Source organism: Carettochelys insculpta, chromosome 8 (assembly GCF_033958435.1).
Source record: "Carettochelys insculpta isolate YL-2023 chromosome 8, ASM3395843v1, whole genome shotgun sequence".
Lineage (NCBI taxonomy): Eukaryota > Metazoa > Chordata > Testudines > Carettochelyidae > Carettochelys > Carettochelys insculpta.
The window spans coordinates 41,034,241-41,043,899 of record NC_134144.1 but is presented as its reverse complement, the minus strand read 5'-3'; positions in this window follow the sequence as shown (position 1 = coordinate 41,043,899).

Sequence of the window (9,659 nt, the reverse complement as noted above, 5' to 3'; positions counted from 1 at the left end):
AGTGCCAATGCAGGCACCTTGTAAATTCTATTTAGCACATCCCTAGCAGGTGCCCTAAATTGAACTCCAGAAGATCAACCATTGCAGGGTTGATCTTCCCTGTAGTAAAGACATACCCACACTAACGCCTGCATAAAGGTCAGAGTCAGGAAAGGCACTTACACATGTGCTTAAGTCCCACTGAAATGAATGGGATATAAGCATATGCAAGAGATACTTTCCTGCATAGGAATGGTCTTAAACATATTTTAGTGCTTTCTTGAAAGTACCTAATAACCTCATGAAACCAGATATCCCAATGCAAAACCAACAGTATTCAACTGCAATAATGAAGTGCAGCAAATCGGTATGGTAATAGCTTTGTATGGTGGCTTATACATAACAAATAGCCACAGCCACAGCTACAAAATATTCCAAACAAGTCTTAAGACAAGCCATCAAAAGCAAGGAAATTCTGATTTCTAGTCAAGGCCTGTGACATTTACAGGGCTACCCAAGAATACATGGGATGTTATACAGCATTGTGCATCATTATTGTGGAAGTCGTTGTTTCCCTCATTAGTGCTCTAGATCTGTACATTACTTCCATTGCAGGTCTTGACCTTAACGCTGACAGTCCATCCTTAACTCACCCTTTTGTGTCTAGGTATTGCAGCAAATTTGCTACGCTACATGACATCTCACACTTGAATTTTCTGCAATATTTGAAGGCATGTATCCCATTCAAATGCACTACTTATCGACTCAGCGGTTGCTACGATGATATGGGGGACATACTAGAACTAAAATTTGATGTAATTTAATTTGCACATATGTTTTAGAGTGTTTATGCCTTAGTTCTTCGTAGGGCTTTTAGTTTCATTTGATCACTACCGCTTTTATATATAATCTTATAAAGTATTTTGAATATTTTTCTGAAGACAATAGCAGTACTTCCCAACTAAAGTAATCAATAAATAAAAACACGTTAAATGGAGAAGTGAAAAATGAAGTAAAAGCTCTGATGTTGTCGTCTGCATTAGTTTTAGTCAGAAAACTCCATTTTAGACACATTAGCCATTAATACCACTGAAGAGGAGCCGAGAGGGTAAAATCTAGTGGCTATTCTGAAAGCCTGAAAAAATTTGATTGATGAAATATGATCCTCCACTGAAGCAGTTAGCAATGCCACCATGAGAGATTGCAATTCATAATTCGGTTTAATAAATATGTGGAATTATTACAATATATTCTAAGGGCTTTTTATGGTACACGGTGCCATTGTGAAATAGCAACCATTGCAGTATTAATATAAATATATTCCTAAACATCTGGTGCATAGAAAGATGTTATTTTCCCATTGTAATTACTCACCTTCAGCATAAGGAGGCATGAATTCATATGAAAACTAGAAGTGAAAGTAGTACAGAGTCATTGGCCTCTGTGGTATTTAATAAGTTATATCCTACATTCTTACCCCTCCACACACACACTTTCAACACATTTTAAAGCTACTTGCACAATCTGTTTGAAATTTAATGAAAAGTATGAGACATATTTGTTTACAATCACGAAACATACAGAATTCAGACTGGTTTTTGTCCACTCTAGAAACAAAACCAACCAGACTCATCCACACATTTTTCAGGATCCCTGAACTTCCTTAGGCAAATAGAAAAAAAAGCTTTTTGGTTTCTCTCACTGGGGACACATTTTGCAAAATTCTGTGGTTTTGGTCGGAATGTACGACTGTTTTGTGAGCTGGCACTACTGTGACTATGAGTCTTCACGATCCCACAAAACTATGTGCAAAATAAGCATCTATAAACAGTGCATAAGAATAAATTAAATGAATTCCATTTTGATTTTCATCTTCGCCATATGGGTTCAGATAAAATAGAAACCTATGGGAACTGAAACTAGTAAGCGTCATACAGCCGACTCCCCATATGATGAGTAAAACAACGTATCCTAACTCCTCTGCAATTTGGGAAGTTGAGTTCCAGACAAAGACCCAACTTTATGCCTCTGATACAGCTCTGATATCAACTGACAGCCACATTAAAAATGTCCATTCATGTTCCTGTGCAGCACAACCCTGCCTCAACTTTAGTTCAGTCTCCCGGATCTTCCATTTTTTGTCATATTAGCAGTCTCAGAGGCAGAGCTCAAGCTCATGTAAACGTGTGTATCTACAACGATGTCAATAGAGCTGCCCTGGTTTATACCCAATGAGAATCTCGCCCTTCGTGCCTGTACATTTACATTTCATTTTTATGGCTCTTAATAAAGTGTGACACAGTCATTTCAGGCAATGGAAAATATGGCTGTGTGCCCCATAAGAAAGAGAGTCAGTAAAGGGATCTGTTTTATTTATAAAATGCATAACATGAAAAGGTCTCTAGGCAAAAAACTTCTATGCTCACCTTTGGTGCAAAGAATATCTTCATGATCAAATTATAAAACCCTCAAAAAGTGGGTTTGTAAAGGAAACTCTCATATGCTTTTATCTATAATGGCACAGCTGGGGGCTACTATAATAAGCCTTTGGCTTTCATATGGCCATCTGGAGGCCTATTAAAACCAGTATCTACAACAGACACCCCAAGTGTATTGACTTTGCCAATTTCTACCAAGTTACCAAAATATGGGAGATTGCCATGCTAGAAGGTGAAGTGATCCTTCACAGAGAGAAAAAAACTTAACCTCTAGCCCTTTCTGCTGTGAATACGTTGTGTACCAGTGGATTTTGACACATCAACTGTAATGGTGCATAATTCTACAGACAGGTGTGTTCTACACATTTGGGGTTATATGAGGAGTTGGCAGAAGCTAGGAAAGCTAGGAATGAGGAACATTGTGAGCTTTAATGAAGTATATTCCAACAAGATAATATTCATTTTATATTTCTGTGTCAAGCAACTATGAAATAGTGAACTAATATTGCAAGATTCCATTTTTGTTGTTCAAATATAATTTCAGATGTATACACACACTCTGCACAGCACATTTTCACCCAAGTATAATCAGAGAGATCTGTTTTGTAAAGTGAAAATAAAATTGTATAAAGTTTGATCTCTCTCTTTGATATACCATTAAGATTAGCTTGCTAAGGATTGTACTTATAATAAATATTGAGTCAATAGGCGCTAGATATTGTTTGCCTAAAATGAGTCATTTCAGTGGTCTCATTAACCATCTTGTTCAGTAGTGTGGTTGCATCCTTTTGAACATAATACATCAAAAATATTACGTTGTTGTCTCAAACTACACTAGAACTCAGATCTAGGACCAAATAAGATGCATTAATTGCTTTATTGCTTCACTGCAAAGCCACTCTAAAAACATAATTCCTTAATGAAGTCCGTTAATTTGTTCCTGGCAGTACACAAGCTGTTCAAAATGACACAGAATTGCACTCTGTTTTCTAACCCCTGCAGTTTCTTCTGTTAGTCACTCTGTCTTGTGTTGTTATCCCATGGATAGTAATTATTTTATAGTGGCTGTAATTAGGAGAGAATTAGGCTTGGTAAACAAAACCTGCCTTCTCCTGTTAATAGCTAAGGATAATAAATTTGGCTCTGACATTCACTATATTTGGACAAGGCTTGGCCTACTTCCAGTTTTCCCAATAAGAACTTTATTATATAATTATGCCTTGGAGGGGCTCATATTAAAAGGGCCTTTTTTTTTTTTTTTTTTTTAAAGACGCATATTGCATGGCTTCCAGCCAGTAAATTATATACTGTAATATATGCCTCCAATAAATGTTTTAAACAAAATCTCGCTAAGCAATATCCTGCTGGAGCCACACACTGCTGTTATTCAGCATATATTATTTACAGGAGTTTTTCAAAATGCAAATTATTTTCTTTTGCTTGTATTGTCCAACGTTATAACAAGTGTCTAATAAAGAAGCATTGGATTATTTTTATCTGAAAATGACATGGTTAGATTCTTAACTTAGCATATCTCAGTAGCTTTAGGAGGGTCTTTATACTTCTTTTTATTCTGTAAGTAAAGTCACTGTTTTGTTGACATATACTGAAATATGGTATTTTATTTTCTGTTTTCAGCACAAATTTAAAAACCAGCCTATTGTTCCAGCTTTCAGCTCACATACCAATGTATCAGCCTCCCTCCTTGTCTTTATTTTATCCCATACCTTTCATGTAAAATGCAGCTTAAGTGAAGACACAATATTATCACAAAATGCTTTTCAAAGGGAGCTGAAGCACAAGCAAAAGAGAAAAGGAAAGCTTTAAGAAGAGATTTATAGACAGGAAGTAAGTGAATGGCTCAAGAGGAGGAAATTCCAGTTATGAAGAAGAGCTAGAGATAGGACCAAGAGTGGAGAAGCTTAATTCTGAAATAATCTAATAAATGTGAACTCAAAGTAATCTTTGACCTTTTCATATGTCACTGATCTATCAATTCTACTAATATGTTGTATTTTAAGAGCCCCTTACAAGCTCCATCAACAGCCCTAAGTAAAAATGATGTATTGAAAATATTTAAACGTATGAGATATCACCAACAAATCAGGGGCTTTCTGATTCCTGCTTGCAGTCCAGGAGGCTCTGTAGAGAGAGGCATGTGACTTGAGTCAGTGGTCACTCTGGAAAAATTCTCCCCTGAGCGATGTAGGGTGAATTGAAGTGGTCTGCTGGGGACTAATTTTAAGGGCTGGCCCAAATTCAGCTAGACCACAGCCCATCTGAACCCGAGCCAGATCAAAGGGTACTGGGCTGTTTAATAGCTGACCTGAACCTGACACTTAGTCGGATCCGATTGGGTTAGGGTAAGGTTGTAAAGGTCTAGCCATTGTCCCAGATTCTATTTACTGTGTTCTGCAAAGCCACTGATGCTACTTTCTTCCCCGTGCTGCCACCCCCGCCCCCAAGTTCTGTTCACCTACTCCAGCCCATTGTTCACTTCCTACCTCCATCAAGCAATGCACATCCCAAGTGCAGCCAGTTGCCCTTTCCTCCATACGCAGCTCTTTTCACTGGCTCATGCTTGGGGATCATCCTAATTGGCACTTCCTGCTCCAAAAATCCTATGTCCACAATCCATCTCTGGTCACCACCTACCAGTCTATAGTGTTAATGTAGTGGCAGATGTGTGCCTGGCTTCTGCCAGCTGCTGACACCTCTCTGTGCTTTGTGTCTTGCAGAGGCGCCTAGAGTCATCAGCACACTCATTACGTAATGCAAAGAATATAACAAGGCCACTTCAGCAGGCAGGAGCTGCTGACACATAGCTGCCCCTACCAAGTCCACGTATACCAGAGACTACCTGACCCAACCAAAGTCTGAGTGTGTTGGGTAGTTTTCAATCCAATCCCAACACTTGTAGTCAAAGCCTATTACATTTGGGTCAAACTACAAGCTTCTGGTGAATCATGTGTCTTTGCATAAAGGAATAGCCTGCTTCCTCTCCGTTTCTGGTTTCAGTTTATTAAGGTTCTGAATTTTAAGAAATAAAGTAGTGTTATGTCACAGCCTTTAAGCAAGGGTACATTTTTATTTAACTCTTTGTTTACCAATAACGGTAATTAGCATTAGTTTATACATATAAACTACAGAGACAATAAATGAGCATTAAGTTATCCGAGAGGCAAGAACAGAACATGGTAATCCTGATTTCTGGTTGTCTGTTTTGAGCATTAGAAAACACTCAGTTCCTGATATATTTATCAATTGTCTTAAATCACCAGTTAAGATTGGATTGACTAGCCATTGCATTGGAAATTTTGTATTTCTATTTTTGGCAGAGAAGTAGCATATAGTATAATTTTAGTGCTCTTTCAGCATAGTTGATGTCTTGAAGCACACTTTTATAGAAACATTCAATTCAGTAGTGATAATCATATACCTGATGATAATTCCCAGGGAACGATCATGAGAGTAGAATTGGGATGTGCGCCAAGACTGTCCTACCTACTGGAGGATGCCAAATTACTCCTGCATAGTAAGGAAATGACCTGCATATTACCTTAAAAAGGCAAGTGTCAAGCATAATACAAGAGTAAATTAGCTTTATTAAGATGCAGAACAGGAAAATTATACCTTGGGTGAAATTCAACCCTGATCTAACTCCTCTGACTTCACTGGAGATATACAATGGATTAATTTGGCCACATTACCTCCCCATATAGAGACTGAAAAATCAAAGGACACTGCCTTAGTTCATCAACAGTCTTTAGAGATAGAAAAAAGGCCTATTAGGTCACCTCATCCATTCTTTTTCAAATCTGTTAATGTAAGAGAAACCCTGACGTGACATTCTTCAAAGACTTGACTACACTAATTTTTTTAGGGCTCTATGAATGAGTGTGTCATCCTTTTCCTTGGGAGATTGAAACAATCTCCAAAACAGAATGTTACCTGTATTTTAATTGTACCTTGGTGTATATATTCTTCACATATTTTGTAGGATGTTGGCACTAGCAACCTAAGCCATAATTAGCATGAAAGGAACTAATGGGTAACTGAGCTAATAATGCCTCCTAATTATTGTTGAGCATAAGCTTTCTGTTAGTCTATAAGGTGCCACAGGACCCCTCGTTGCTTTTGCAGATCCAGACTAACACGGCTACCCCTCTGATACTTGACACTAATAATTGTTGTAGCTCTGCTATGAATATCTGAAAACTTGTCAACCTCTCGAAGTGAGAATGTCACCATACTCTACAGCAAGGCTTACCACATCTGCCACGGGCCACTAGGAGTCAAAAGTCAAAGAGCTGCTTCCCATTCTATTTAGAGGCTGCAGGGGAAGGGAGAGAAAGGCCCTGAAGTGGCTGCTCAGCAAGGGAACAAGCTGAGTTAGAGTAACATTTTCAGAAAAAGACTTTGCTTCTAGGGCAGAGGAAGACTGTCCCCTTGGAACCTCATTGACTGAGCCCTGAGAATAGAAATGTAAAGGAGGTCTGGTTCCTGGCTAGCTCCAAGAACTAGAGGCTCTCTCAGCAGGTATCGATGCTGAGGGAGAGGAACTTTTTGCTGCTGCCTCTTCTCTCCTTTTACCCGCCTTCTTTCCTTACCTTTTCCCCCACTACTTCTGATCTTTTATTCTCTCTCTCTCTCAAGAGCTGCAGAGGAGCAGAAGATAGAAAAGCTAGGAAAGCACGATACTTGAGTCATGTGCACCCTGCTTTCAAGATCTAGGCATGAATGCACTGGTTTCTTGACTGACAGTTCTTTTGCCTCCTTGTTTCCAAGCAGCTAGGGTCATACAGCTGTCAATCTTTTTGGTTAGTAGGAAAAACAAAATCCAGGTAAAAAATTTAATTGTTTTTAAACATTATTGAAATAAGATGATTTTAACTGTTTTATGTGTATTTATTGTAGATAGTATCTCAATTTCTTAGGCAATTACCACCACAACATCTAGGAGATTCAGTAATTTAAGAAAAATCTTTTGAGGAAAAAATGAAGCTATAGTTAACATATTGTGTGCTAGGCTGCCCCAACCTTCCAAATCAATCACAGCCCAGCAACCTAAAAATCATAACTAAGCCAAACTGAAGAAGGTCCGTGTTGAACTCTGCTTCCAAAAGTGACCAGACCCCCAGCTTTCATATGTCTCCAAGGGGAAGCGCTTTTAAGCATTGAAGAACCTGCACCTAGAATACACTTCTACTCATGCCCAGGAGAGGACTAAAGATATACTCCATTTAATAACAAATGGTGTAATAGGTTTTAGGGGATAGGAGATCACTGAGCTAACTAGAGCATTATAGAGAATAACAACAATTGTGTCTGTTTGCAGCCAGAGCAGATTTGGACCCAACATGCTCCAAAAATCACAGTTGCTATTGAATCCTCACAGAATTAATTAAAGGAGGCAATGCAGAAAGAGCCCTGTTCCATTTCCTGGCCAAGGCAGGACAATTCTTTGTAGTCTGATATGTTTTCATTGGCTTGTCTAAATGCTGTAAGTAGACATTGTTATAGTATTCAAGTCTGGAGCTTACAGACATACAAGTAGCTTTAAGCATCTCAGGTGAAAAGCAGTCAGAATCATATAATGGGAGTCATGTAAATACCCACTGGGCCAACTAGAAAAGCATAGAAGCCATGTCAGGCCATTGCTGTTCTAGGATCAGTGCAGTCTAGGACCCATGAAAGGTCCATAATGCTCTGGAATTGTGAACTGCCAAGACAAACAGACGTATCCTCAAATGGAAATCACTCACTTTTCCCAACAGTTTACTCAAGATACATTTTTGCTATCTGCCTATATGATGATATTAGCACACATTCCAAACCTCACAGCTCTGCCCAACTAAGGTTGGCCCTAAGACAAGGACTGTGTATTCTAGTTACTGTGTAGACATATTGTTTGTTTCCTAGTGCTCAAAGGGAAATGTTTTTCAAGCAAGGGACTGAAACTGGATGAACGAATACCCTTTATTTCCTTGCCCATCATATTCACTGCACCTGAAGTGACAAAGGAAGTATTCACTGGAACCTGAAAGGAGGGGTTCTGACCCATAGGGTTTGGTCAGTCAGACTGTTGAAGCACGTGGTGAGAACTTTGTTTGAATCTGATATAGTTTGTTGTTAGGTAATAGTAAATCTCTTCCCTTTATTTTTCCTGTAGTCATTTCAGACTCGTAGCCTCATTACTTAAAATCTCTCCCTTTGTAGCTAATAAACTGGTCTTATTGTTTTCACTAATCCCGTGTGTTTAAACCGAAGTGCTCAGGTAACTCCATTTAGGGTGATAATTTGGGTACATATTATGCTCTTAAAGGAATAAGGGATTTAATATAACTTCCACTGTCCTGGAGCAGGCTGGGCAGTACAGGACATACATTTCTGGGTAGAAATCTAAGTCTAGGGGAATGCTGGGGTTACCCTACTGTATAACCAGGACTGGTGAGAGCCAGCACGTAATTCAAATGTGGTTGGCAGGCCCCAGTTATAAACACAACAAGGGTGTGGGTTGCATTCTGAAAGGCTGTTTGTGAGCAGCGCAGGTGGAACATACTTCAGAAAGGCCTTGTAAGGCACTCAAGATTAGAGAGCAGGGGTGACACAGCTGCACACTGGTCTGGACTATATTCTGGTACATCACACCTGCTTTTACCTGTGGCCAGGGATTTCCTTCCCCCTCCCACTGTATTCATCCATGCCTCCCCAATAGTCCACTAGTTACATGCAATGTTGTAAATTAGTTGTTCTTTAACCCCTTGCCCCCCGCCCCCCCCGGTAAGTTCAAACACCCCTTCCATTACAGTTCCTGGGGACAACATTGTCCCTGGCCCTCTTTTGGATAAGCAGGACAAGGAGATCACAGATTGGTAAAGAAAGATGGGTTGGAGTATATGACCCACAAGTGTATTTTACTGAAGCTCAACACAGTTTGGTGGACAGTCTCTCTTCCAGTGGCCTCACATATATATATTAAGAACAAGTGTGGTGAGATGATGGCACATCATGACACCCTTCCCATAAGATGAGTCCTTACTTCTCACAATTTCATGACTCAATCCTAAAATATTTTCTACATCTTATCAGTGAGAAAACGTGTTATCAAGGTAATAGAACTGCCCCCCATTATCCTTGTTTGCATTATTTTTACAGTGCAAATGAGGCAGAAAGTAGTGTAATCAGCCAGCTGGAGATCCCAGTGTAGGGATCCTCTGGTGCTGAAGAGCTGGCGTAGGA